Source organism: Canis lupus, chromosome 3, assembly GCF_048164855.1.
Source record: "Canis lupus baileyi chromosome 3, mCanLup2.hap1, whole genome shotgun sequence".
NCBI lineage: Eukaryota > Metazoa > Chordata > Mammalia > Carnivora > Canidae > Canis > Canis lupus.
In genome coordinates this window covers 42,557,099-42,582,918 of record NC_132840.1, presented here as the reverse complement: position 1 = coordinate 42,582,918, position 25,820 = coordinate 42,557,099, and the positions used below count along the sequence as shown (strand labels likewise).

The following is a 25,820-nucleotide window of genomic DNA, read 5'->3' as shown; positions in this document are numbered from 1 at the left end:
CAATGGCAGGCGCGAGCCCAGGCCGGCGACCCAGCGCCCTCTGCTGCCGTCTCTCGACACCCGCACCCTCCCTGACTTCCAGAACGTGCCCCGCAACCCACGCCCCTCCCCCCACCGCGCCTCAAACCCCGCGGGCGAACCTGGGGGGCCCTCTGACCGGGAGGGAAGTCGAGGCTCAGGGAGACTTGCCCCGACTCGCAAACCAGGCTGATGGCTCCACCGGGAGACCCCGGTTCTAGCCGTCCCGGCTCTGCCCCTGGGAGCTGTGGGCCTCTGGATAACAGGACGTTTATTGATATCACACGGTTTCCCTTTTGATTTCCTCTTTGACCCAAGGGACTTACGTTTTCCCATTTTGTCTTTAATTTCTAGTTTCGTTGTATTGAAATCGATGTCGTCTGTACCGCCTCCGAGGATTTCTCTGTGATCAGTTTTTGTCAATGTCCTGTGGCCGCTTGAAAGAAGGAGTTTTTCTATCTTCAGAAGGTGGAGATAGGTGACTATCTCAATTTTATCTTCTTTACATTTAGGCCTTCTGTATCTTTGCATATCGTTTTGTCCAGCTGTTCTACTATGGACCTAGGGGGTCATTAAAGTCTCCTACTAACAGTATGTTTTGTCTGTGTCTCTTGCTTAAGTGTTGTGAATTTTGTGATACATAAAAAGTCAAGACAGGGGATCCCTGGGTGGCTCAGCGGTTTAGCGCCGCCTTCAGCCCAGGGCCTGATACTGGAGACCTAGGATCGAGGCCCGCATCGGGCTCCCTGCGTGTGGCCTGCTTCTCCCTCTGCCTGTGTCTCTGCCTCTCTCTCTCTCTCTCTCTCTCTCTCTAATAAAAAAAATAAAATCTTAAAAAAAAAAAAAACCTCAGGACAGTTTGACTTTCCCCGTGGAGAGACCCCTTGATCATATACAGTGGTAAGTACCTGCACTGCTGCAGCCCTACCTGAGGCTCTGTGGATGCTAGAGCAATAGAGACAGCAGTCGGTGTTGCCTTAGAGGGACACCAAAAACCAAGTCTATGATAATCACTTATTGAATACTTCCTATTGGCCTGGTGCTTTGTGTACATTTGTTCATGAATCTTCCACTGACTTTTTTTTAAGTCATTATAAATTTTTCTGCCTCTGTGCACTTTTACATAGATTACCCACATATTACAGTTGTAGAAATTGAAATGCAAAAAGAGAGTACCTGACTTGCCACCAGTCACATAGACAACGGGTGGCCAAGCTAAGACTCAGTGTTTATACCACGAGGAGGCTAGAAGTTCTTGGCCAGGACCTGGCATATGCCAAGCACTCAGTTAGTGGCAGTGGTCATCATTGCTGCAGCAATCACCTCTAAGAACCCAGCTTTAGGATTTCATAATGAGCAGTCACCATATGGAGGGCAAGGACCCTGTAGCCCAAAGTATGTCCAGCAGGTCATAGACTCTAGACTCGCAGCCCTCTGCCTTCAGGCAGGTGAATGACTAACCCATGTGGGACAAACAGTCACTTATTCATCTCCAAGACTTCAGGGCAAGAGTGCCCCCAGCTGCCTCTGTAGCTTTCCTCCTTTCTACCACTCTGACCTGAGGTCAAGGAATGATAGACAGAGAGGCCTTGGGTCAACCAGTTCATTGCCCAAATAGGTTTGTCCTCCAAGTTTCTCTGCCTGAGACCCATTCAATCCTGTCTCAATTATTTGGTCACTTGCCTGAGGAACTTACTGCACAAGGTTCCCTTGTTAGGAAACTGTCTTTGATGGTCAGTCTCGATACACTATGGCCCGGAATCAGAGGAAACTCGGTGACACTGCACTTTGCTGAGCAGTCTCCCTGGTCTACAGTACAACACATAGTTTCCAGACAAGGAGCCTTTCCTGTCCACCCACCCTGCCCCCAGCCCCAGCCCCAGCCCCACCCCCACCCCATAACTGCTGGTCCCAGGTATCTTAGGTAACAGAAGGCTGCCAGTGCTGAGTATACAGAACTTAATGGCACTTTTATCAGTACTTAAACCTTCCAGGAACTTAATCACAGAATCATAGACGTGAGGAATGTGACAGCTGGAACGGGCCTTGGAAATTAACTAGCATACCCCCTTCAACATTTTATAAAAGAAAAACGTGGGACTCAGGGAAGTGGAACTTCCTTGCCCAAGGTCACACAGCTGGTCAGAGCCAAAACTGGAACCTTACCTCAACTGGTCCAGACCTGGGTAAACACTCCTTTGGGCATCCCAGATCTCTTGAAGTTTAGGTCTAACACACTAGTTCTCAACGAACGGGTTAGAAAAGCCTCTTCCTGTTTTATTTTGTTTTGTTTTTAAAGGACAAAGGAAATATTTATGCAAGTTACTAAATGCCAGTGCTTAGGATCAGGCTGCGGAGGCTCATGCTCCAGGTTTCCTGATCTCTGCTGAGTGTGGACAAATATCTTAGTTCTCTGGGCTTTGGTCTTTCATCTGTAAAATAGTGATGATGATAATAATAGTACCTATTCCATATTGTGAACTTTAAATGAGTTAATTTATGAAAAGCGCTCTTATGAGTATCTCACACAGACTGGGCACTTGATAAATGTTAGATGTTATTATATTGTTATTTACATACAAGAGCTTATGGTTACTTAGACCATCAAAATTCCTATGAAGTCAGTCTTGTCTCTCTCTTTTACGAACAAAGAAACTAAAATGAAAAGAGGTTAAGAAACTTGCCCAAAGTCACAAGAATTAAGGCAAAATGGTAGGACTCAAGCCTGAATCACATCTCTCTCTGCACAATACTTAAGTGGTAGGATGTTCCAAAAGCTATAGGCAACCCATAAGGAACCTATGGGTCCTGTGGGTCTTCTATGGCCCTGCCTTCTCCCTTAACCAACCCAGTGGTGGATGCAAATGGATTAGAGTCCAAGAGGAGCCACTCTAGAGGGTCCTGGCTCAGACTCCTAAGGTACTTCCTGAGGCTCTTGCTGCTTACGGAGGCAGTCACCTACCTAGGCCTCTCCCACTAGCACACACATGGCTCTGTTTATCACCATGGACACTTAGAAGGTATAGCCAGGGTAAGTCATGGTGGGAAGGTTGAGAAAGAACAGGGAAGTGACAAGTCACTGAGGGCAGGTGCCAAGAGGGGTGTAAAAGAAACTACCTAACATTTGAAAAAGTTGTTGGAGAGGGAGATTCATCTGGGGCATTTGCTTGATTTACCCAACAAAAACAGCCATCAATTATTCTTGGAGAAACTGAGTAGCATGGTGACTACAATTAAAGACTCAAGAGCCAGATTACAGGGATTCAAATCCTGATTTTGCTCTTAGTAGCTGTGAGAACTGGAGTCTAGTATGTCAGATTCCTCATCTGTAAAAAGGTATAATAGTCATACCTGCTATCTACTTTTGTTCCAAAGATTACATTAGCTAATACTTTTATTTTTTATTTTATTTTACTTTTTAAAGATTGTATTTATTCATGAGAGACACAGTGAGTGAGAGAGAGAGAGGCAGAAACACAGGCAGAGAGAGAAGCAGGCTCCATGCAGGGAGCCTGACGTGGGACTTGATCCCAGGTCTCCAGGATCACACCCTGGGCCAAAGGCAGCGCTAAACCACTGGGCCACCGGGGCTGCCCTAGTTAATACTTTAAACATTTTTTTTAATTAGCTAGTACTTGTAAAGGGTCTATCACACAGTAAGCAGCCAATATTTATTAGCTATTATTATTGATGACTAAGAACATGGATCTAGCATTAGACAGACTTGGTCAGATGATCTGAATAAGTTATTTTACTTCTTTATGTTATAATACGCTCATGTGAAAAAAGAGATAATAATTGAACCAAAATATAAAATCATTTTAAGTATAAAATAATATATATTGTACCTTGACTATAAAGTTCCCAACACAGTGTTTGGCATGGCACCTACTCAATAAATCGTTGCTTATTATTCTTTTTTTCTTCAAACCTCTACATTATGGGGGGGTACAAGAAGGATATAAATTTGGTGATCATACAGCGTGGATTTCTAATACAACCTTGATTTGATATGTTTTGTTCCATTTGTACAGTGGGTAAAAAAAGATGATAAAAAGGCAAACTGGCTTTCTTGCTGTATAGTCCATGTGCCCTTCTTGTCCATGCTATATCTCTGTGCTGCCATGTGTGTGCGTGTGTAACATCTCCCCAATCTAGTATCATCATCAGAAATTCATGAACAGTAGGGGATTTTTAGTAAAACCAATACCAAAATGGGATAGCCTATACAACTTCTGAAAGAAAAGATAGGAGAAAATCTTAGTTATCTTGGGTTTGATAAATATTTCTTTAAAGAAGAGACAAAAGCCATGAACCACAAAACAAAAATATTGAAAACTTTGACTTCTTCAAAGTTAAAAACTTTTGCTTTTCAACAGACATCGTTATGAAAATAAAAAGTAAGTCATTGGGGTAAAATATTTGCAAAATATATGTCCAAGTAGAGACTTGCATCTGCATATACGAAAAAGCTCTTACCATTCTATGATAAAAAGACAAAAATCTTAAATTTTAAATGAGCAAAATATTTGAACAAACACCACTAAAGTAGAAATACAGATGGCAAAGAAATACAAAGAAATACATGAAAAGATTTTCAACATCGTTATTAATCAAGGAAATGTAAACTAAAACCATAATGAAAGATTATTACATACTTACTAGTGTAACTAAAGTTAAAAAGATGAACCATATCAAGTATTGGCAAGGATGTGGAGAAACTAGACTTTCATACATTGCTGATGGAAATGTAAAATAGTACAATCACCTTGGAAAATAGTTGTATAGTTAAAACCTACACTTGTATCTACCACATGAGCCAACTATTCCACTTCTAGGTATTTATCCAAGACAAATCAATACATATGTCCATACAGACTTTCACATGGAGCAAGTCAAGGAAAATGAGTTTTAATGAACAAAGAACATGAATAAAGGGCATTGGATAGTCTTAGAGGCTTTTAAAAAAGTAATTAGATATACTTTTCTTCTCTGTACCTGTTTCTATTGGACAACAGGTACAGTTGCACCAAAACCAGGTCACTCTGGCTCACAGACAAGATTAGATGAGCACTGACAAATCTTTCCTTCTCTTTTTGGAAGACCTTATTCAGAGGACTCTCAATTAATACATCAGTTACAGCCCAATTGTCATCCAAATCCTCTGGGCTCTGGATTATGTCTGCTGGATTGGACACCCGCCCATTACCTGAGACCTGCTCTAGTCCCAGTGGGAAGGTTTAATTCCAGGTATCCCCATCTCTAGTCTGCTCAAGACTACAGCAGCAAACATGTCTGTTCTCAGCCCCATCATGAACTAGACTCAGACAACTCATCTTCCATCTTTTAATGTATTCGACTAGCACATATTTATAATGGTTATATTTTCCAGACTTGATTCCTAATTCAGGGACTTATACAATCCTGTGCTCTAATACAATGATCATATTTTAAATTTCAAATGTGTTTTTTATCAAAATATTTAGAATGGAACATAGAGGTCATCAAGAACAGTCTTTATTCCAGGCAATTAACAGAGCCTCCTCAGGTAGAAGTAATAAAACTCCATCTTAAAATGTTGCTTTGGATATCATTTCAGTCCTAAAAAAAAATACCAGACTTATTTTCACATAGCATAGATCTGAGAAAATACTACAGAAAAGCATTTATTTATTTATTTTTAAGTAAGCTCTATGCCCAACGTGGAGCTTAAACTCATGATCCTGAGAATCACATGCTCTACCAACTGAGCCAGCCAGGCAGCCCCAGGAAAGCATTTTAAACTTAGTAAAACTGAACCAATATACTAGCGAAGCACCCTAACTAGTCCTAGTCTATGCAATTAATGAAAGTTTAAATTAATAGATGCTAATAAGTAGTCCCTGAATTAATTAATCCAAGTCATGTCAATATGAATTATATAGTCAAGTGAGTAAAAGCAATTTACTGATGATTGAGAGAGTTGCAATGATATCCAAACTTTGTCATGGATATTATATGCCCTAAGCAAGTCATTTGACCTCTTTCAACCTCAATTTTCTCATCTATAAAATAACAACTGGACCAAATAGTTCCCCACCCCCCAAAAAATTTCATATGAAAATTTAAAACAGCTTGATTTGTAATGGCCAAAAATTGGAAACAGTCCAAGTGTCTACCAACAGGTAAATGGATAAACTTCAATGTGCTCATACAATGAAATACTATTTATCAATAAAAAGGAATGTTATTAAAATATAAAATATAAAAATTATGCTGAGTAAAAGAAGATAGATTTTTATATAGAATATATACTACATGATTTCATTTTTTTTAAGATTTTACTTATTTATTCATGAGAAACACAGAGAGAGAGAGAGAGAGGCAGAGACACAGGCAGAGGGAGAAGCAGGCTCCATGCAGGGAGCCCAATGTGGGACTCGATCCCGGGTCCCCAGGATCAGGCTCTTGGCTGAAGGTGGTGCTAAACCGCTAAGCCACCAGGGCTGCCCTACATGATTTCATTTCTATAAAATTCTAGGAAGTGCAAACTAATCTACAGTGACAAAAAAGCGTATAACAGAGAAATGAAAGGATGGATGACAGACAGGCATAAGGACATGGCATGAAAGTGATGGTTAGATTTATTATCTTGATATGGCGATGTTTTCACAGGTGTATAGATACATTAAAACTCATCGTAGTGGGGTGCCTGAGTGGCTCAGTTGGTTGAGCGTCCAACTCTTGATTTCTCTCAGGTCATGAACTCAGAGTCCTAAGATTGATCCCCACATTAGCTGCAGTGCTGGGCTAGAATCTGCTTAAGATTCTCTCTCTCTCTCTTTCTCCCCAGCTCACATACTTAGAACCCTTAATAACTGACATGCTCATCAAATCACACATTTTAAATATAGTTAGTTTAATGTATGTGAATTCTACTTCAATAAAGTGATACATGCTGACAGCCAAAGAACACCCTTGAGGAAAGGTTCGAAACATAATAGAAGTAAACATAAACAAGAAAAAAGCAACTTGGAAGCAATAGACTCTTTAGGTAGAAGAAAACTTACTCATACAGACACACACACACACACCATCATTCATACATGAAAGATAAGTGAAGATATTGCTTTTATGAAATAAGAAGAGCATCAGGTGGTTGAGAGGGGACTAAGAGGCAATGAACAATAGTCTTGGAAATTAAAAATAATTATGGCTGAAATGAAAAGAAATGGCCTTGGAGAAATGCTTTAAAAACTCTGAAGGAAAATTATTTTCTACTTAGAATTCTATACTCAGCTAAACTATCATTTAGAGTGAGAAAAGAATATTCGGGACATGCAAAGCCTCAGAAGTATCTCCCATGTACTCTGCGTTAGTTTTCTATGGTCTCTGTAATAAATTACTCCAAACTTGGTAGTTTAAAATAATACACATTTTAAAAAAGATTTTATTTATTTATTCATGAAAGACACAGAGAGAAAGAGGCAGAGACACAAGCACAGGGAGAAGCAGGCTCCATGCAGGGAGCCTGACGTGGGACTCGACCCCAGGTCTCCAGGATCAGGCCCTGGGCTGAAGGCGGTGCTAAACCAGGCTGCCCCAATAATACACATTTATTCTCTTAGTTTGGTAGGGAAGAAACCCAAAATCAGTTTTACTGGGCTAAAGTCAAGGTGTTGGCAAGGCTGATTCTTTCTGGAGACTCTAGGGGAGAATATGTTTTTTCCAGCTTCTAGAGTCCATGCTTTGCATTCCTTGATTCGTGGCCCCTTCCTCCATTTTCCAAGCCAGTGGTATAGCATTTTTCAAATCTCACTGTGCCTCCACATTCACATCTCCTCTCTTATAACAAGTCTTGTGACTACATAGGACATATTTGGATAATCCAGGATAATATCACAAAATCCTTAATTTACTCAATCTATAAAGTCCCTTTTGCTATGTTCTGGGGATTAGGACACAAAGATCTTCAGGGAGCCATTACTCAGCCTGCCACACACTCTCTCTAAGGTCATGATCAGAGGATATATGCCCATATTCAGGAAATAAAGAAAAAAGAATACATTAAATCTAGGAAAGAGAGAGAAGAAAGGTATTTTCAGGATGACAATGTAGGCATGTTCCAGGAGGAAAACTGAATAACTGATTAGAGGAAATTATCCAAGAGTGAAAGAAGTCTTAAGACTCTGAGAGAAAAAGCATCATCTAATAGACTCTTAGGTAAATTTAGGCCTCAGAGAAAGTTTTGCTTTTGAGGAAATTTTGGGATGAATTGGTATAAACATATATAAAACTAAATAAACAAAAATATAAACAATTATTTTTCCATGGAATACAAAATGTGTGCAAAAAGGAAAAATAAATATAATAGGCTGCATGGCTTAACTGTAGCTAGCATTTGCATAGGCATAATATTGCAAACAATGAATCTAGCCAAAATTATAATAGATTATGATGGAAGAGTAAGAGGATGGGAAATGTTGGTAATGGTGCTGGTGGTGGTGATTGTGAGAGGGAGCCCATATTTCATAGTGGACAGTCAATAGATAATGACTAAAACTGAAAAAACAAGTTGTAGCTATATGTTATTTAAGATCATGAAGATAAACATGAAAAGAAAGAATTGAAATCAAGAAGTAGGTATGGAAAAGGGGATGGACGTCAGTGATGGCCCTCATCTGCAGGCCAGAATAAGAGTTGCTGTTATAAGACTGGGAACTGTTGACAGTAATAGAGATGATAATATCCCCAAATAAAGACCAGATAGAAGTGCTTTATTATTATTTTTTTACAGACTAACCTTTTTTTTTAAAAGATTTTATTTATTTATTCATGAGAGACAGAGAGAGAGAGAGAGGCAGAGACATAGGCAGAGGGAGAAGAAGCCTTCCTACAAGGAGCCCGATGCAGGACTGAATCCCAAGACCCCAAGATCATGCCCTGAGCCAAAGGTAGATGCTCAACCACTGATACACCCAGGTACCCCCAGGTAGAAGTGCTGAATGTAGACACAACACTGACATGATTATTGTGATGAACAGTGAAGTTGAAGGGGCAGTCAGAGAAGCCTGGCTCACAGAATTATGGAGATGTTTATAGAACACAGAATCCCTAGAAACAAGATACATGGGCAGCCTACCAAGGGCATTGCTAAACCATCCAAACAAAAAAAAATCAAGGATGGATGATTAGGAGGCAGAGGCAGCTCCCCCAGTAAAAATTCATGATACTTTACCCAGGTTCTAGGCCAGGACCAGTTTTCTGACCAGAAGTCAATTGACTAAATAAGAGGTCAGATTCTCAGGAAGAAGGTCCCTACAACACTACAGCAACTATATAAAAGAAAGAGCTCTTCTGTAGGACCAAGTGGGGTGCAAATGGCCCTGCTGCTTGGGTCCATGTGACCAGTAGACCATATGTTATTGGAGGATGTCTATGGCAGGAAAAGTTGTTTTATGGAGTTAATGGAAACCTTCAGTAGGAGGATCACTGTATAGACCTTAAGGGTTCTGTGTGGCCATGCCATGTGCAATAAAAAGTTACTTTCAAAAAACAGCATCTTTTCCTGATGATTAGGGCCAATTATTCCTGCAAGGATTTTAATTCCTTTACTTTTCTAATGGGCTCTTGGCATGAGGAACCCAAAGTAACTAGAAAGCAGCTTAAACTTTAATAGGACTCTTTTTTTTTTTTTTTTAAGATTTTTATTTATTTATTTGAGAGAGAAAGAGCATGAATGGCAGGGGGTGGGGGAGAGGTTGTGCAGCTGAGGGAGAGGGAGAAGCAGACTCCCCACTGAGCAGGGAGTTCAACACAGGGCTCAGTCCCAGGACCTCAGGATCATGACCAGGACCACAAAATCATGACCTGAGCCAAAGGCAGACATTTAACTGAATTAGACACCCAGGTGCCCCTAAATGGACTCTTATTATGAGCCTAGTAGAAGAGTTTTTTCTATGGAGGCAAAGTCCAAGGTTATGAGGAGAGGAAGCACAAATTTCCTATTTGCTGAAATATGAAATGTGAAATATTTGTGAAATATGAAAGCACAGATTGAAAACAAAAACAAAAAAAAGATACACCACACCAACAGTAACTTTTATTTATTTTTATTTTTATTTTTATTTTTTTCCCAACAGTAACTTTTAAAACACTGGTATGGCTTTCCTATTATCAGAAAAATAGTCTTCAAAACAAAGAGTATCATTATAGAAAAATAGGGTCATTTCATAATGACAAAAGAGCCAGTTCATCAAAAACACATAGAAATCTTAAATTTTTGGATGTTTATATGTATATGTTCCTAAATGTGTATGTCCTAATGATAGAGTTTAAAAGCATATGGGAAGCAACAATTGACAAAAGTAGAGGGAGAAAAGAAAATGAACAATCATAGTTGGACACTTGAACACTTCTCTCTTAGTAACTGATACAAAAAGAAAATAAAGAATTAGTGAAAATATAAAAATTTGAACACTATCAACCAGCTTGATTTAGTAGGTATTTATGGAACACTATATCCAACAACTGAAGAATACACATTCTTTTTTTTTATTATTATTGGAGTTCAATTTGCCAACATATAGCATAACACCCAGTGCTCATCCTATCAAGTGCCCCCCTCAGTGCCCGTCACACAGTCATCCCCCACCCCCGTCCACCTCCCTTTCCACCACCCCTTGTTCGTTTCTCAGAGTTAGGAGTCTCTCATGTTCTGATTCCCTTTCTTTAAGCACCTACAGACCATTCATCAAGAAACACCCATATGCTGAGCAATAAAATAAGTCTGAATATATCAAAATACTGAAGCCATAGAGTATATGCTCTATGAGTCAAGTAAGTTAGAAATTAATATTAAAATATATGTGGAAATCCATGGAAATCCGAGAATTAACATTTTTAATAACCTTGGGATCAAAGAACAATTGAACTAAAATACATTGACTAAATGACAAGGAAAGCTCAGTTCATTAAAACCTGGGGAATTCAGGGGTGCCTGGGTGGCTCATTTGGTTAAGTGTCTGCCTTCAGCTCAGGTCATGATCCTGGGGTCCTGGGATGGAGCCATGCTTCCTGCTCCACAGGAACCTTGCTTCTTCTCCTCCCGCTTGCCACTCCCCATGCTTGTGCTCTCTCTCCCTTTCTGTCAAATAAATAAATAAAATCTTTTTTTTAAAAAATGGGGGAATTCAGCTGAAAGAGGAAGTTCATATATAAAGAGGAAGTTTATAACTTCATATATTTATATTAGAAAACAGGTAGATCTATAATCATGATCTAAGCTTACACATTAGGAAGCTAGAAAAGAAAGCAAAATAAGCTCAAAGTAAGCAGAAAAAGATAATAAGTATAAAAAAAATTCAGTGGGGACGACTGGGTAGCTCAGCGGTTGAGCGCCTGCCTTTGGCTGAGGGCATGATCCTAGGGTCCAGGATCGGGACCCACATCCGGCTCCTTGAGGAAAGAGGGCAGCCCTGGGGGCTCAGTGGTTTAGCGCCGCCTTTGGCCCAGGGTGTGATCCTGGAGACCCGGGATCGAGTCCCACCACTTGGGGCTCCCTGCATGGAGCCTGCTTCTCCCTCTGCCTGTGTCTCTGCCTCTCTCTCTCTCTCTCTGTGTGTCTCTCAAAAATAAATAAATAAATAAATAAATAAATAAATAAATAAATAAATAAATAAATAAATAAAATCTTTTTAAAAAATGAGGAAAGATGGGATGCCTGACTGGCTCAGTCCATAAAGCGTGGGACTCTCGATATTAGGGTTGCAAGTTCATGCCCGACATTAGATGTAGAGATTGCTTGAAAATAAAATTTTAAAAAATAAGCAAGAGAAAAGAATCCACAAATAACCAACATCAAGATCAGATCCTACATACATTAAAGGATAAGGCTATCATAAGGGGTTATTTTGAACAACTTCATGCCAACACATTAAACAATGTTGATGAAATGAATGAATTTTTTGAATAACACAACATGACTGCTAAAGATAGCTGCTTACCTATGAAAGAAAACTGAATTCTTAATTTAAAACCTCTCCACAAAGAAAACCCCTAGCCTAGATAGCTCTGTAGGTGAATTCTATTAAACATCTAAGGAAGAAATAATAGCAATACTACACAAACTCTTTTACAAACTGAAGGAAGAGAGAACAGAGATCACTGTCTTTTTTTTTTTAAGATTTTATTTATTTGTTCATGAAAGATACACACAGAGAGAGACAGAGACACAGGCAGAGAGAGATGCATTCTTCCCACAGGGAGCCTGATGCAGGACCCGATCTGGGGACCCCAGGATCATGCCCTAAGCCAAAGGCAGATGCTCAGCTACTGAGCCACCCTGGCACCCCCAGAGACTACTTTCTAATTCATTTTATAAGCCATGCCTTAATAACAAAACCTAATAAAAGATATGTCAAGAAAAGACGTAATCAAACCAATCTTTCTCATGAACTAGATACAAAACTCTTTAACAAAATATTAGCAAATTAAATTCAATAATATAAAAAGGACAATATATTGTGACCAAGTTAGGTTTATCCTGGTAATGCAAGGTTGTTCTGACATTCTTTTTTTTTAATGATTTTATTTATTTATTCATGAGAGACACGGAGAGAGAGGCGGAGACATAGGCAGAGGGAGATGCAGGCTCCCCACACGGAGCCCTATGTGGGACTCAATCCTGGAACTCTGGGATCACATACTGAGCCAAAGGCAGATACTCAACTGCTGAGCCACCTAGGCATCCCTTGCTCTGACATTCTAAAATTATGTAATTCACAAATCTAATCAATATAGTTAACAGACTTAAAGATAAAATTATTTAATGAGCACAATAGCTAAAGAAAAAGAGCACATGAAAAAATCCAACATGCATTCATGATTTTAAAAGAAATATCTTATAAATCGAGAAATTAAAGAGAACCTCCACAATCTGATAAAAGGTATCTAAGGAAAACCTATAGCTAACATCATGATTAATGGTAAAATATTAACCATGTTCTCCCTAATATGAGAGACAAGGTAAGGATATACATTCTCACCTTTCTGTTCAATATCCCATTAATGGACTTGCCAGTTTCATGAGGCAAAAAAGATGAAAAAAAAAAGGCATAAATACTGGGGAAAAAATTAAATTGTCTTTACTTAGAGGCGATATGATGTGGACATAGACACCCAAAAGAAACAACAACAATTTTTAAAACCCTACTACTCAATTTGGTAAGTGAATTTAGCAAGGTCTCAGTATACACAGCCAATAATACAAAAATCCATTATATGTCTATATGTTAGCAACAAACAATTGGAAATTAAATTTTAAAATAAATTCCATTTATAATAGCACCAAAGCACATAAAAAAAATCTATAAGTAAATTTAACAAAAGAAACAAAAAGACTTTTGCACTGCAAAACTACAATGTATTATTGAGAGAAATTAAAGATGTCCTAAACAGATGGAATGCTGTATCATGCTTGTGGGCTGGAAAAAATACTGTAAATATGTCATAAAGGCAGAAAAATATAATAATGGAAAAGAATAGAGAGAAAAAAGAAAGAATAGAGAGTCCAGAAATAGGCTCACAGATACCCTGATAATTGATTTCTTCTTTTTTACAAAGGCACCGATATAATTCAATGACAAAAAGAAAGTCTAACAAATTATGCTGGGGAAAAAAGCAAACTTTATCTGTACCTTATAGTATAAAGAAAATTTAATTTGAGGTGAATTAGTGCTTAAATGTAAAAGCTAAACCTATAAAGTTCTTAGAATAAAATAAAATATGAATATCTTTATAAAGAGGGACTAGGCAAAGATTTCTTTGTACAGAGAAAGCAGAAATTCTAAACGAGAAAATTGATGAATAAGAATTCAACAAAATTAAAAGCATTTGCTCATCAAAAAACACCTCTCAGTGAATGATAAGTAAACACTGAAAAATGCTCATCATTAGTCATCAGGAAAATGCAAATTAAAATTACAATAAGCTATTCACATATGCACTACTATGGCTAAAACTAGACTAAAACCACAGATGTTAAGAGTATGGAAAGCCACTAGGTTTCTCATATATTGTTGGTGAGAGTGAAAAATGTTACAACCACTGTGGTAAACTTTTTAAGAGTTTCTTTTTCTTTAAGACTTTTTAAAAAATATTGTATTTATTTATTTATTTATTCATGAAAGATACAGAGAGAGAGAGAGGCAGAGACATAAGCAGAAGAAGAAGGAGCTACCCGCAGGGAGCCCAATGCAGGACTTGATCCCACAACCCTGAGATCTTGACCTTAGCCAAAGGCAGACTCTCAACTACTGAGCCACCCAAGTGCCCCTTTAAGAGTTCCTTATAAAGCTAAATATATACTTACTTACGATCCCACAATTTCATTCAGAGATATTTACCCAAAAGAAAATAAAAATATATGTACAAAGATTTACACATCAATGTTCACTGCAGCTTTATTTATAATGTAAAGCATTGGAAACAATCAAATGTCCATCAACAGAAAATAAATAAATAAAATGTGGCAAACCCATCTTATGGAATACTACTCGTTAATAAAAAAGAAGATGGGGCACCTGGGTGGCTCAGTAGGTTAGGCGTCTGCCTTCAGCTCAGGTTTGATCCCCAGGTCCTGGGATTGAGTCCTGAGTTGGGTTCCTTGCTCAGTGGGGAGCCTGCTCCTTCCTCTCTCTCTCGTGCCCTGGGCCAAAGGCAGGACCAAACCGCAGAGCCACCCAGGGATCCCCTACCCCTGCTTTTTAAAGGACACTATTAAAAGAATGAAAAAATTACACCACAGACTGAGCGACAATACTTATAAGTCATGTATCTGATAAAGACTTGTATCTAGAGGCACTTGGGTGGCTTCAGTCAGTTGGGTGTCTCTGCCTTTGGCTTGGGTCATGATCTCAGGGTCCTGGGATCAAGCCCGGTGTTGGGCTCCCAGCTTGGCAGGAGTCTGCTTCTCTCTCTCACTCTGTGTGTACGCTCATTCTATCTCTATCTAATAGGTAAAAAAATTTAAAAAGGCATGGCTCTTTCTAAAAAAATTAAAAAGTAAATACTTTATCCAGAATTTGTAAAGGATATTCAAAACTCAATAATAAGAAAAAAGAGGGACTTCCGGGGAAGATGGTGGAATAGGAGGACGCTAAGCTCACCTCATCCCACAAATACAATTAAATAGCACCCACATCAATGTAAATAACCCAGAAAGCAATCCAAAGATTGGCAGAACAGACTCTCCACAGCTAAGTGTAGAAAAAAGACCACAATGAGAGAATAGGAAGGGCAGAGATGCAGTCAGGAGCTAAATGGACCTGTGGGACTGTCCCTGGGAGGGATGGACACAGAAGGCATGGAAATGGGAGAGAAACAGACTGTCACACTGGGGACCCCTAACAGATAAGATGAATCCCCATAACATAGAGTTTTGAAAATCAGAGGAGCATAATTTTGTGAGTTCTTACACTCAGCGGGGCTTAACACCTTGGATGTTAAAAATCAGCAGGCTCAGCTCTGGGAGAGTAAGGAGAGTAAGAAGAAACTGAGTCCCTGCCATTAAAGGGACAGCACAACAAACAGCCCCATGAAGATACACCATAGAAGCAACAGTTTGAAAAATGCCTGGGGTACACAGCAAGATTTGTTTATTAATCTCAGAGCATGTGCTGGAGGGGCAGAGAACTTTGGGAGACTTTTCCAAGAGCAAAAGAATTGGAAGGTGCCATTTCCCTCCCTTGTCCCTCAGCCTAGACACAGGGACACCTACAGAAACCAGCATAGCACCAACACTTTCTACCAAACTTGTTATTAGTGCACTCATCCCCCTAAGTTCTCCTAGAGACATGTCCCCTCCCTTTCTGCCTGGCCTGGCTCCAGTTCCCCTCCCATTGCAGACCTGCCCAAACATTGCTAACACTGCACTCCCAAACTCCCACCCTCCTACCCCATTCTCCTGCGAACCTGCATCCTCAAATATACCCTTGGTTGGAGCCCCCCCAAAGTGGTGCTTTCATAAAGCCACTATTTTAAGAGCAGGAGATACAGCTAACTTTCCTAACACATAGACACAAGCACAGAGAGTTACACAAAATGAGGAGACAGAAGAATATGTTCCAAATGAAAGAACAGGACAAAATCACAGCAAAAGAGCTAAAAGAAAAGGAGATAAGTAATATATCTGATAGAGAATTTAAGACTACTCTCTGGACTTGAAAAAAGAGCAGTGGACCTCAGTGAGACTCTCAAAAAAGAGATGAAAACATAAAAAAAAAAGAACCAATCAGAGATGAAGAACTCAGTAACTGTAAGTGAAAAATAGCCTCAGTGGAGTAAATAGTAGACAAGAGGAAGCAGAAGGACAGATCAATGATCTGGAGGACAGAGCAATAGAAAGCAATCAAGCTGAACAAGAGAGAGAAAAAGTAATAATAATAAATAAAAACAGACCAGGGGAATTCACTGCCACCATCAAGCATAATAACATTTGCATTATAGGAATTCCAGAAGGAAAAGGGAGAGAGAAGGGGACAGAAAATTTATTTGAAGGAATAATACATGAAGAATTCCCCCATCTGAGGAAAGAAACAGAAATCCAGATGTAGGAGGCACAGAGATCCCAACAAAATTAACCCAAAGAGGTCCACACCAAGATTCATAGTAATTAAAATGGCAAACAAATAGTGACAAAGAGACTTTTAAAAACAGCAAGAGAGGGATGCCTGGGTGGCTCAGAGGTTGGACCTCTGCCTTCTGCTCAGAGTGTGATCCCAGTCCCAGGATCAAGTCCCGCATCTGGCTCCCTGTAAGGAGTCTGCTTCTCCCTCTGCCTGTGTCTCTGCCTCTCTGTGTCTCTCATGAATAAATAAATAAAACAAAACAAACAAACAAATAAATGCAGCAAGAGAGGAACACCTGGATGGCTCAGTATTTAAACTCTGCTTTTGGCTCGGGGCATGATCCTGGAGTTTAGAGATCGAGTCCCACATCAGGCTCCCTGAGGGGAGCCTGCTTCTCCCTCTGCCTATGTCTCTGCCAATCTCTCTCTCTATCTATCTCTCATGAATAAATAAAATATTTTTTAAAAGCAGCAATATAAAAGTTACATGCAAAACAAACCCATAATGCTACCAGCTGATTTTTCAACAGAAACTGCAGACCAGAAGGGAATGGCATGATATATTCAAAGTGCTGAAAGGAAACAAAACTTACAACCAAGAATGCCCTATCCAGCAAGGCTATCATTCAGAATAGAAGGAGAGATAAAGAGTTTCCCAGACAAATAAAAATTAAAGAAACTCATGACCACTAAACCAGCCCTACAAATAATTTTAAAGGGGACAATGAATGGAAAGGAAAGATTATAATCAGGAGTAAGAAAAGTAGGAGTCATAAAAGCAGTACAATTAAGTATATGTATAAAAAATTAGTCAAGGAATTTACAAAATAAAAGGATGTACAATATGACACCATATGCCAAAAACTTAGGTGAGAAAGGAATTAAGAATGCAGCGGGGTCCACTTAAGTGACCATCAACTTAATATAGACAGCCATATGCATAAGATGTTATACACAAAACTAATGGTAACCACAAATGAAAAACTAATGGTAGGTATGCAATAAAATAGAGTAAGGAATCCAAGTATATCATGAAAGAAACCAGAAAATCATGAGAGCAGAGAGCAAGAGAAGAAAGGAACAGAAAAGAACTACAAAAACACCCATAAAACATGTAACAAAATGGCAATTAAGTAAATTACTGAACAACAATTATCATGAATGTAAATGGACTAAATGCCCAATTAGAAGACATAGAGTGATGGAATGGACAAAAAAGCCAGACCTATCTGTATACTGCCTACAAGAAACTCATTTCAGTCCTAGAGATACATGCAGATTGAAAGTGAAGAGATGGGAAAGCATTTATCATGCAAATGGAAGTGAAAAGAAAACTGAGGCAGGGATATTTATACTGGATAAAATAGAATTTAAAACAAAGACTGTAACAAGAAACAAAGGAGGACACATAATCATAAAGGAGAAAATCCAACAGGAAGATTTAACAATTGTAAATATTTATGCACTCAACATGGAAGTACCCAAATATATAAAGCAGCTAATAACAAACATAGAGGAAGTAACCAATAGTAATACAATAATAGTAAGGTTTTCTGTTTCTTCCTGTTTCAGTTTTGATAGTTTAAATCTTTCTAGGAATGTATCCATTTCTTCCAGATTGCCTAATTTGTTGACATATAGTTGCTTATAATATGTTCTTATAATTGTTTGTATTTCTTTGATGTTGGTTGTGATCCCTCCTCTTTCATTCATGATTGTATTTGAGTCCTTTCTCTTTTCTTTTTGATAAGTTTGGCTGGGGTTTATCAATATTTTTAATTCTTTCAAAGAACAAGCTCCTAGTTTTGTTGATCTGTTCTACTGTTCTTTTGGTTTCTATTTCATTGATTTCTGCTTTAATCTTTATTAGTTCTCTTCTCCTGCTGGATTTAGGCTTTATTTGCTGTTCTTTCTTCAGCTCCTTTAGATGTAAGGTTAGGTTGTATATTTAAGACTTTTCTTGTTTCTTGAGAAAGGCTTGTATTGCTATATATTTCCTTCTTAGAACCGCCTTTGCTTCATCCCAAAGGTTGTGTCTTCACTTTCATTTGTTTCCATGAATTTTTTAAATTCTTCTTTAATTTCCTGGTTGACCCATTCACTCTTTAGTAGGATGCTCTTTAACCTCCATGTGTTCCTTCCAAATTTTCTCTTTTGATTGAGTTCAAGATTTAAAGCATTGTGGTATGAAAATATGCAGGGAATAATCTCAAACTTTTGGTACTGGTTGAGACCTGATTTGTGACCCAGTATGTGATCTATCCTGGAGAATGTTCCATGTACACTCGAGAAGAATGTGTATTCTGTTGCTTTAGAATGGAATGCTCTGAATATATCTGTGAAGTCCATCTGGTCCAGAGTGTTATTCAAAGCCCTTGTTTCCTTGTTGATCTGCTTAGATGATCTAGTAGGTATATTTATAATAACCCCAATCAGGAATAGCCCAGAATGTCCATCAACAAGTAAGTGGATAAACAAACTATTGTGCTTCCATATGATGGAACACTACTCAGCTATCATAAGGAGTAAACTCATGATACACATTACAATATGAATAGATATCAAGATAGTTAAGCTGAGTAAGAGAAACCAGACCAAAAAAAGTATAACCTGAATGGTTCCATTTAGATAAAACTCTAGGGAATACAAACAAATGTATAGTAAAAGAGAACAGATCGGTTGTTACCTGGAACAGAGAGTGGAAAGTCAGGGATGGATTACCAAGGGGCATAAGGAAACTTTGGGGGTGATGGATATGCTTATCATCTTGATTGTGGTAATGGTTTTCATGGGTGTGTTTAGGTGTTAAAATTTATCAAATCATACACTTACAATATGTACCCTTTATTTTATGTAAGCTATACCACCTCAATAACTTAGGTTTTTTAAAAAACAGAAACAATTATTTAGGCCCAACCAACTATATCTCTGAGCAAAATATAGCCATCAAAATACCAATTTGAACTTCTTCTCCAGTCTTACTTCTCCCACTTAAGAGTCAAAAAAACTGAGACCTAGAGAGATACGGTGATTTGCCCAGGTAAGATTTCACTTGTAAACTCTGTGTCTAGTGGCTAGACAAGAACAAGCCAAAATACTGCTGCTGATGAGGATGATGATTTAAATGAATTATAGCTCCTTATCTATTTTAAGAATTGTTTTCACAGTGGAAACCAGAGCTTAAAATCAAAAGCTCTGCTCTGATTCTCCACTCTATCACTAATTAGCTCTGTAAACTTGAGCAATTTCCATAAAATTTGCAGAATCTCAGTTTCTTCATCTGTACATCCATGTTAAGAATATCTTAAAAGGCCTTTTTGAGAATTAAGCAAAATAGGATATGGTCAAGTAAATTTTTAATAAATATTAATTGGGTGAATTTTATATGTGAGATAGATGAGGGAATATGTATTATGAATTGATGTATTATAAAGCTGAGGATAAGAAGTTAAGGGTTTTCCCTTGATCATGCAGTCAGGAAAGATAGAGTTGGCTTACCCAATCTCCTAAATCCCAGTCCAGTGTTTTTTTGTTTAAAAAAAAAAAAAAGACACTCACCAAGGTTCCTGGAAAGACATATATCTAAATGCAGAGTAGGGAGGTTCTTCTTAGGGAGTCACTTCATTCAGAATTCTCAAAATGGTAGGCTGGTGGCCATATTTAGCCTTCTGCAGTATTTAGATTCTAAGTGCAAAGAGCTTTAGGAAATTAAAGTCAACACTTAAAGTTTGAGAGATTTCATATAAAAATCTGAATTTCCTACTTGTTTTGGGGAAAAAAAATTAGCAGATTTGGCAACACTGAGCCTCTGCTGAAAAAGGGCAGTGGAGGGCTAGAAGTAAGGTGAAGATGCCCCTTCAGATGGGTGGGTCCCCTCAGGTGTTCACAGTTCCTACCATCCCTCACACCCTGACTCTAGACCTGCCTCACTTATAAACCTGGCACCTGACATTTATATGTGCAGCCCAGGTTTTCCACCATTCTGCCTCACACAGGTAACCATCATTTCCTGAGGGCCAGCCATGTTTATGATTTGTCATCTAAAAATGGCAGTGAGTTGTGATGACATTTTGACAGCCACTCAACAGAACTGACTCCCTCTAGGCTGCATGTGTAAGCAGTTTGCATGCACACCAATTGCAGTAGAAATCTGGCAATCTAGCATTTTTGAGCAATGTAGATATTCAATCTGGATTTTCTCAGACACCAAAGTGGATATATTTTGTGGGTCCTGATTCTTCTTCTTTTTTTTTAAGTGTTTTTTTTTTAAATATTTTATTTATTTATTCATGAGAGACACAGAGAGAGGCAGAAACACAGGCAGAGGGAGAAGCAGGCTCCATGCAGGGAGCCCAATGTGAGACTTGATCCCGGGACTCTGGGATCACGCCCTGGGCCAAAGGCAGGTGCTCAACCACTGAGCCACCTAGGTGTCCAGGGCAGGCGGGGCGGGGGGGAGGTCTGACTCTTGAATGATCCAACTTGACATTCTACCTTGATCAAATTTACCAGACAACTACACTGTTTCCACATACCTGTGCTACTATAGCCACAACTTGAAGTGGTTCATAATCACATTAAACTTTCTAAGGAAGCTGATGGGTATGAAAAACTTGTGTTTCCCAGGACACTGAGATAATTCCACATTAAACCTTAAGTAAGCCCATGAAGTAAACACTCAAAACATATTCAGGATGAGAGAGAGGAAAGCCAATGGATAACACATTAAAACATTATTTTTTTATATAAAAACTACCAAACTGCCTATAATTAGTGAATACAATCACTTTTTGGCTCTAAAATAGTTCCTCACAGCACACACACACACAAATAAGTTAAAATGTATGCTTGAGACCTTGGTGTACATCTGCTCTTGATCTTCTGTCAATACAAAATATTTTTCCTCTTTCAACCTAAACACTGGATCAGGAGCCCTGTAATGAACTATATACCACTAGCCAATCTAAAAACATTTTTGAAAAACAATGTCTAGAAAAAGATGTACCTTCTCATTCGTCTCTTATCATAACTACAAAACACAAAGAATAGCCAACTTTTAAAAACATTTTATTTATTTATTTGAGAGACAGAGCATGAGACCAGGGTGGAGGGGTGCAGAGGGAGAGGGAGAAGTAGACTCCTTGTGGAGCAGGGAGCCTGACGCAGGGCTGAATCCCAGAACCCCAAGATCATGACTTGAGCCAAAGGCAGATGCTTAACCGACTGAGCCACCCAGGCGCCCCAAGAATAACCAACTTTTAAGTATCTTGACTATCCTGGATTTTGCCACTATGGAACAGAGGTCACTGTGAGGATAATTGCCTTAGACAGTTATATACAGCTATGGAAGAGCCACACATGGGAGGAAAATCAGCTGACTGTCTGTACATCTATAGTTTGTTTTGTTTTGCTTTTTCAAACAGTGAAATTCTTGTGGTTAATTATTTTTGTGATTTCATTCCCTAGAAAAAAATGCACTACATGCACAATCCACTTTCTATTATTATTTTGTAATAATAATAATAGCGTTAAAGATCTATTGCCTGGTGTGATTTGTAAACCCTAGCAAGCCAAGAAGAGAGGACTGCAAAAGCTAGCAATCATTTTAAGGGAATATGTTAAAAATTCTAAATATTCGATAAAGGAGCAAAGACTATCCATTGGAAGAAAGACAGTCTCTTCAATAAATGGTGCTGGGAAAATTGGACATCCACATGCAGAAGAATGAAACTAGACCACTCTCTTTCACCAGACACAAAGATAAACTCAAAATGGATGAAAGATCTAAATGTGAGACAGGATTCCATCAAAATCCTAGAGGAGAACACAGGCAACACCCTTTTTGAACTCAGCCACAGTAACTTCTTGCAAGATACATCCACGAAGGCAAAAGAAACAAAAGCAAAAATGAACTATTGGGACTTCATCAAAATAAGAAGCTTTTGCACAGCAAAGGATACAGTCAACAAAACTAAAAGACAACCTACAGAATGGGAGAAGATATTTGCAAATGACGTATCAGATAAAGGGCTAGTTTCCAAGATCTATAAAGAACTTATTAAACTCAACAGCAAAGAAACAACAATCCAATCATGAAATGGGCAAAAGACATGAAAAGAAATCTCACAGAGGAAGACATAGACATGGCCAAATGCACATAAGAAAATGCTCTGCATCACTTGCCATCAGGGAAATACAAATCAAAACCACAGTGAGATACCACCTCACACCAGTGAGAATGGGAAAAATTAACAAGGCAGGAAACCACAAATGTTGGAGAGGATGCGGAGAAAAGGGAACCCTCTTACACTGTTGGTGGGAATGTGAACTGGTGCAGCCACTCTGGAAAACTGTGTGGAGGTTTCTCAAAGAGTTAAAAATAGACCTGCCCTCCAACCCAGCAATTGCACTGTTGGGGATTTACCCCAAAGATTCAGATGCAATGAAACGCCGGGACACCTGCACCCCGATGTTTATAGCAGCAATGGCCACAATAGCCAAACTGTGGAAGGAGCCTCGGTGTCCAACGAAAGATGAGTGGATAAAGAAGATGTGGTCTATATATACGAATGGAATATTAGCCATTAGAAACGATGAATACCCACCATTTGCTTCGACGTGGATGGACCTGGAGGGTATTATGCTGAGTGAAATAAGTCAATCGGAGAAGGACAAACATTATATGTTCTCATTCATTTGGGGAATATAAATAATAGTGAAAGGGAATATAAGGGAAGGGAGAAGAAATGGGTAGGAAATATCAGAAAGGGAGACAGAACATAAAGACTCCTAACTCTGGGAAACGAACTAGGGGTGGTGGAAGGGGAGGAGGGTGGGGGTGGGGGTGAATGAGTGACGGGCACTGAGGGGGGCACTTGACGGGATGAGCACTGGGTGTTATTCTGTATGTTGGTAAATTGAACACCAATAAAAAATAAATTTATTTTAAAAATTTAAAAAAATAAAAATTCTAAATAATAAACCCAGTTACCAACTGACCTGAGACAAAAGTTGGTAACAAGGTACAGAAATGTTCCTGTTTTCCTGTCTTACTCAGAGTATACCATTTACTCCAGATGTCTTTATCTTTCTGATAAATGCCAGATTTTATTGACACATTTTATCAGCTTCTTGCCATAGACACCAAAAGGTCTGGAATGCAAGCTCTCTTTTTGAGTCACCATTTATCCCCACAACATTTGCAGGGAGAGCATCGTTATAATTCTCCCAGGCTCTTGACTGTTTTAAACAGTCCCTATACACACATGGTGCATCTGTTTTCCTCTCAGAAGAGAAGCATTCTTGATTACTCCCTCTTTTCCCCTCAGAGAAATGTATGTACTACCTACAGATGACACAGATCATTTAATCAACAAGCTTCCGAAGAGATACAGATTTGTTCTCCACAATCAGCAAGGAAACTGTACCCAATTTTTTTTCTTTACTACATTAAAAAAAAAAAGCGGGTGGGAATCCTATGAAACTATGATGGAGAAGGCTTCCTTTAGGGAAGAGAGTAGAAAAACATTGCAAGTTTATCCCAGGAAGTTGCACGGAAATTGATCCCCAAAGTTATGCACAAACCTCAGTTTGATCAGAGGGTAGTTTGGGTTTTTCCTCTAGGATGCTGGATCTTTCTCTTTTTTTCTTTTTTTTAAATCTCATTGAGCTCTGAGCTCTAGACTCATAACAGTGTTAGGCATGCATTGTCACTACAGGGTTTTTCATCTCTGTGTCATTTTACAGACTAGCTCAAAGAATCCCTGAGCTAAGGGGGAATTATTTGGATTCCTGTTTTACAGCTGAAGAAACTGAAGAAGAGAAGCAAAGAGTTTCCCACTGAGACACAGAAAGAGCCTGTTTGAGGGGCTCAGTCTGCAGGGTTTCAGAGTTCAAACGCCCACTCAGAACACTACAACAGGGGAACAAGACAGCCTTCTAAATCTAGCATGAAATGCTGGATTTTGTTATTCTCCCTATATAATGTGATGTAGCATAGTTGCATGGGGAGCGACAGCAAGAGAAAAATGTGATGAAATCGTAGCTATATCCAAAATAGTCTTATTTTACATAATTGGATGTGATTTAAGAAATGTACTCATTCTCCCCTGCCACAACATTAGTGAGACGCTTGGCGCCAGATACCTCTAAATTCTTCCATTTAATTGTGTATTTGATAGTAGCTATTCTCACAATCTAAAAAAGAGATCATTTGGGTATGATTGAACTGTATACTAAAACTCCTCTTGGAAGATGTGACTTTTAGTACAGAAAGCAAAAGCTTTTTGGTCACTAAAAAGAGGTAGGCTTCCTGGGCATATAAGTTTACCAAAATTTCCAATTATAGTATAAAGACTTCATTTCACTTGCAGAGAAAAAAAACAAAAACAAAAACAAAAACAAAAACAACTCTAATGGGGATTTGTGACCCCTGCTGGAGGCAAAAAGAGTAACAGAAAGAGAAGAAGGTCAAAGGCCAGAATAACCTGGCTCTAGTGTTGGTAATAGCAATAGTATTGTATCTACCATTTAGTGAGCTTTTTCCATGCATTTTCTGATTTAATCCACACAACTCTTTTTTTTAAGAGTTTATTTTTTTTTTTATTTATTTGAGAGAGAGTGTGTGTGCACGCGCATGCATGAGCAAGGGGAAGGGACAGAGGGAGAGGGAGGAGCAGCCTCCCGGCTGAGCAGAGAGCCTGTCACAGGACTCAATCCCAGGACCCCAGGATCATGACCTGAGCCAAAGGCAGACGTTTAACTGACTAAGCCACCCAAGCACCCTGTACAACTTTTTACATTTGATATTTTTATTTCCATTTTACAGATGAGAATATGAACTTGGAGAGGCAAAGTAACTCCCTCATGATCATCTTCAGTGTCTGTGTGGTTAAAGTAGTATTTGAGAACCAGACAGACTGGGAGGTGTCAAATACATTTATCAGTTGTACAGTGGCCAACCATCCTAGTTTACTCCAGACTCAGAGGTTTCCTGGAAGGCAAAACTTTCAGGGCAAACCAGGACAATGGCTCACCCTACAAGTTGTGTGACCTTAAAGAAAGTACCTCTCCCTGCCCTGGACCACAGAGGAATTTGGACCAGGATGATCTCTAAAGTTTACTGGAGTGCTGTCACCTGATTTCTTTCTCTGCATAGTGACATGGAATCATCTGTCTAATCATTGCCTCAAGGAAT

General features: G+C 38.9%; 2 protein-coding genes across 6 annotated transcripts in view; both read right to left on the bottom strand.

The window, feature by feature from the left end:
* ROR1 (receptor tyrosine kinase like orphan receptor 1) overlaps nucleotides 1–25,820 on the bottom strand; it is a 475,484-nt gene that overhangs the window by 402,339 nt on the left and 47,325 nt on the right. The window lies entirely within an intron of this gene.
* Nucleotides 10,094–25,820, bottom strand: part of PGM1 (phosphoglucomutase 1) — a 157,697-nt gene continuing 141,970 nt past the window's right edge. For both annotated transcript variants that reach the window (XR_012028200.1, XR_012028201.1), the window contains one exon: nucleotides 10,094–11,143. The gene's annotated coding sequence lies outside the window, so the exon portion shown is untranslated. The remainder of the gene's footprint in view (nucleotides 11,144–25,820) is intronic.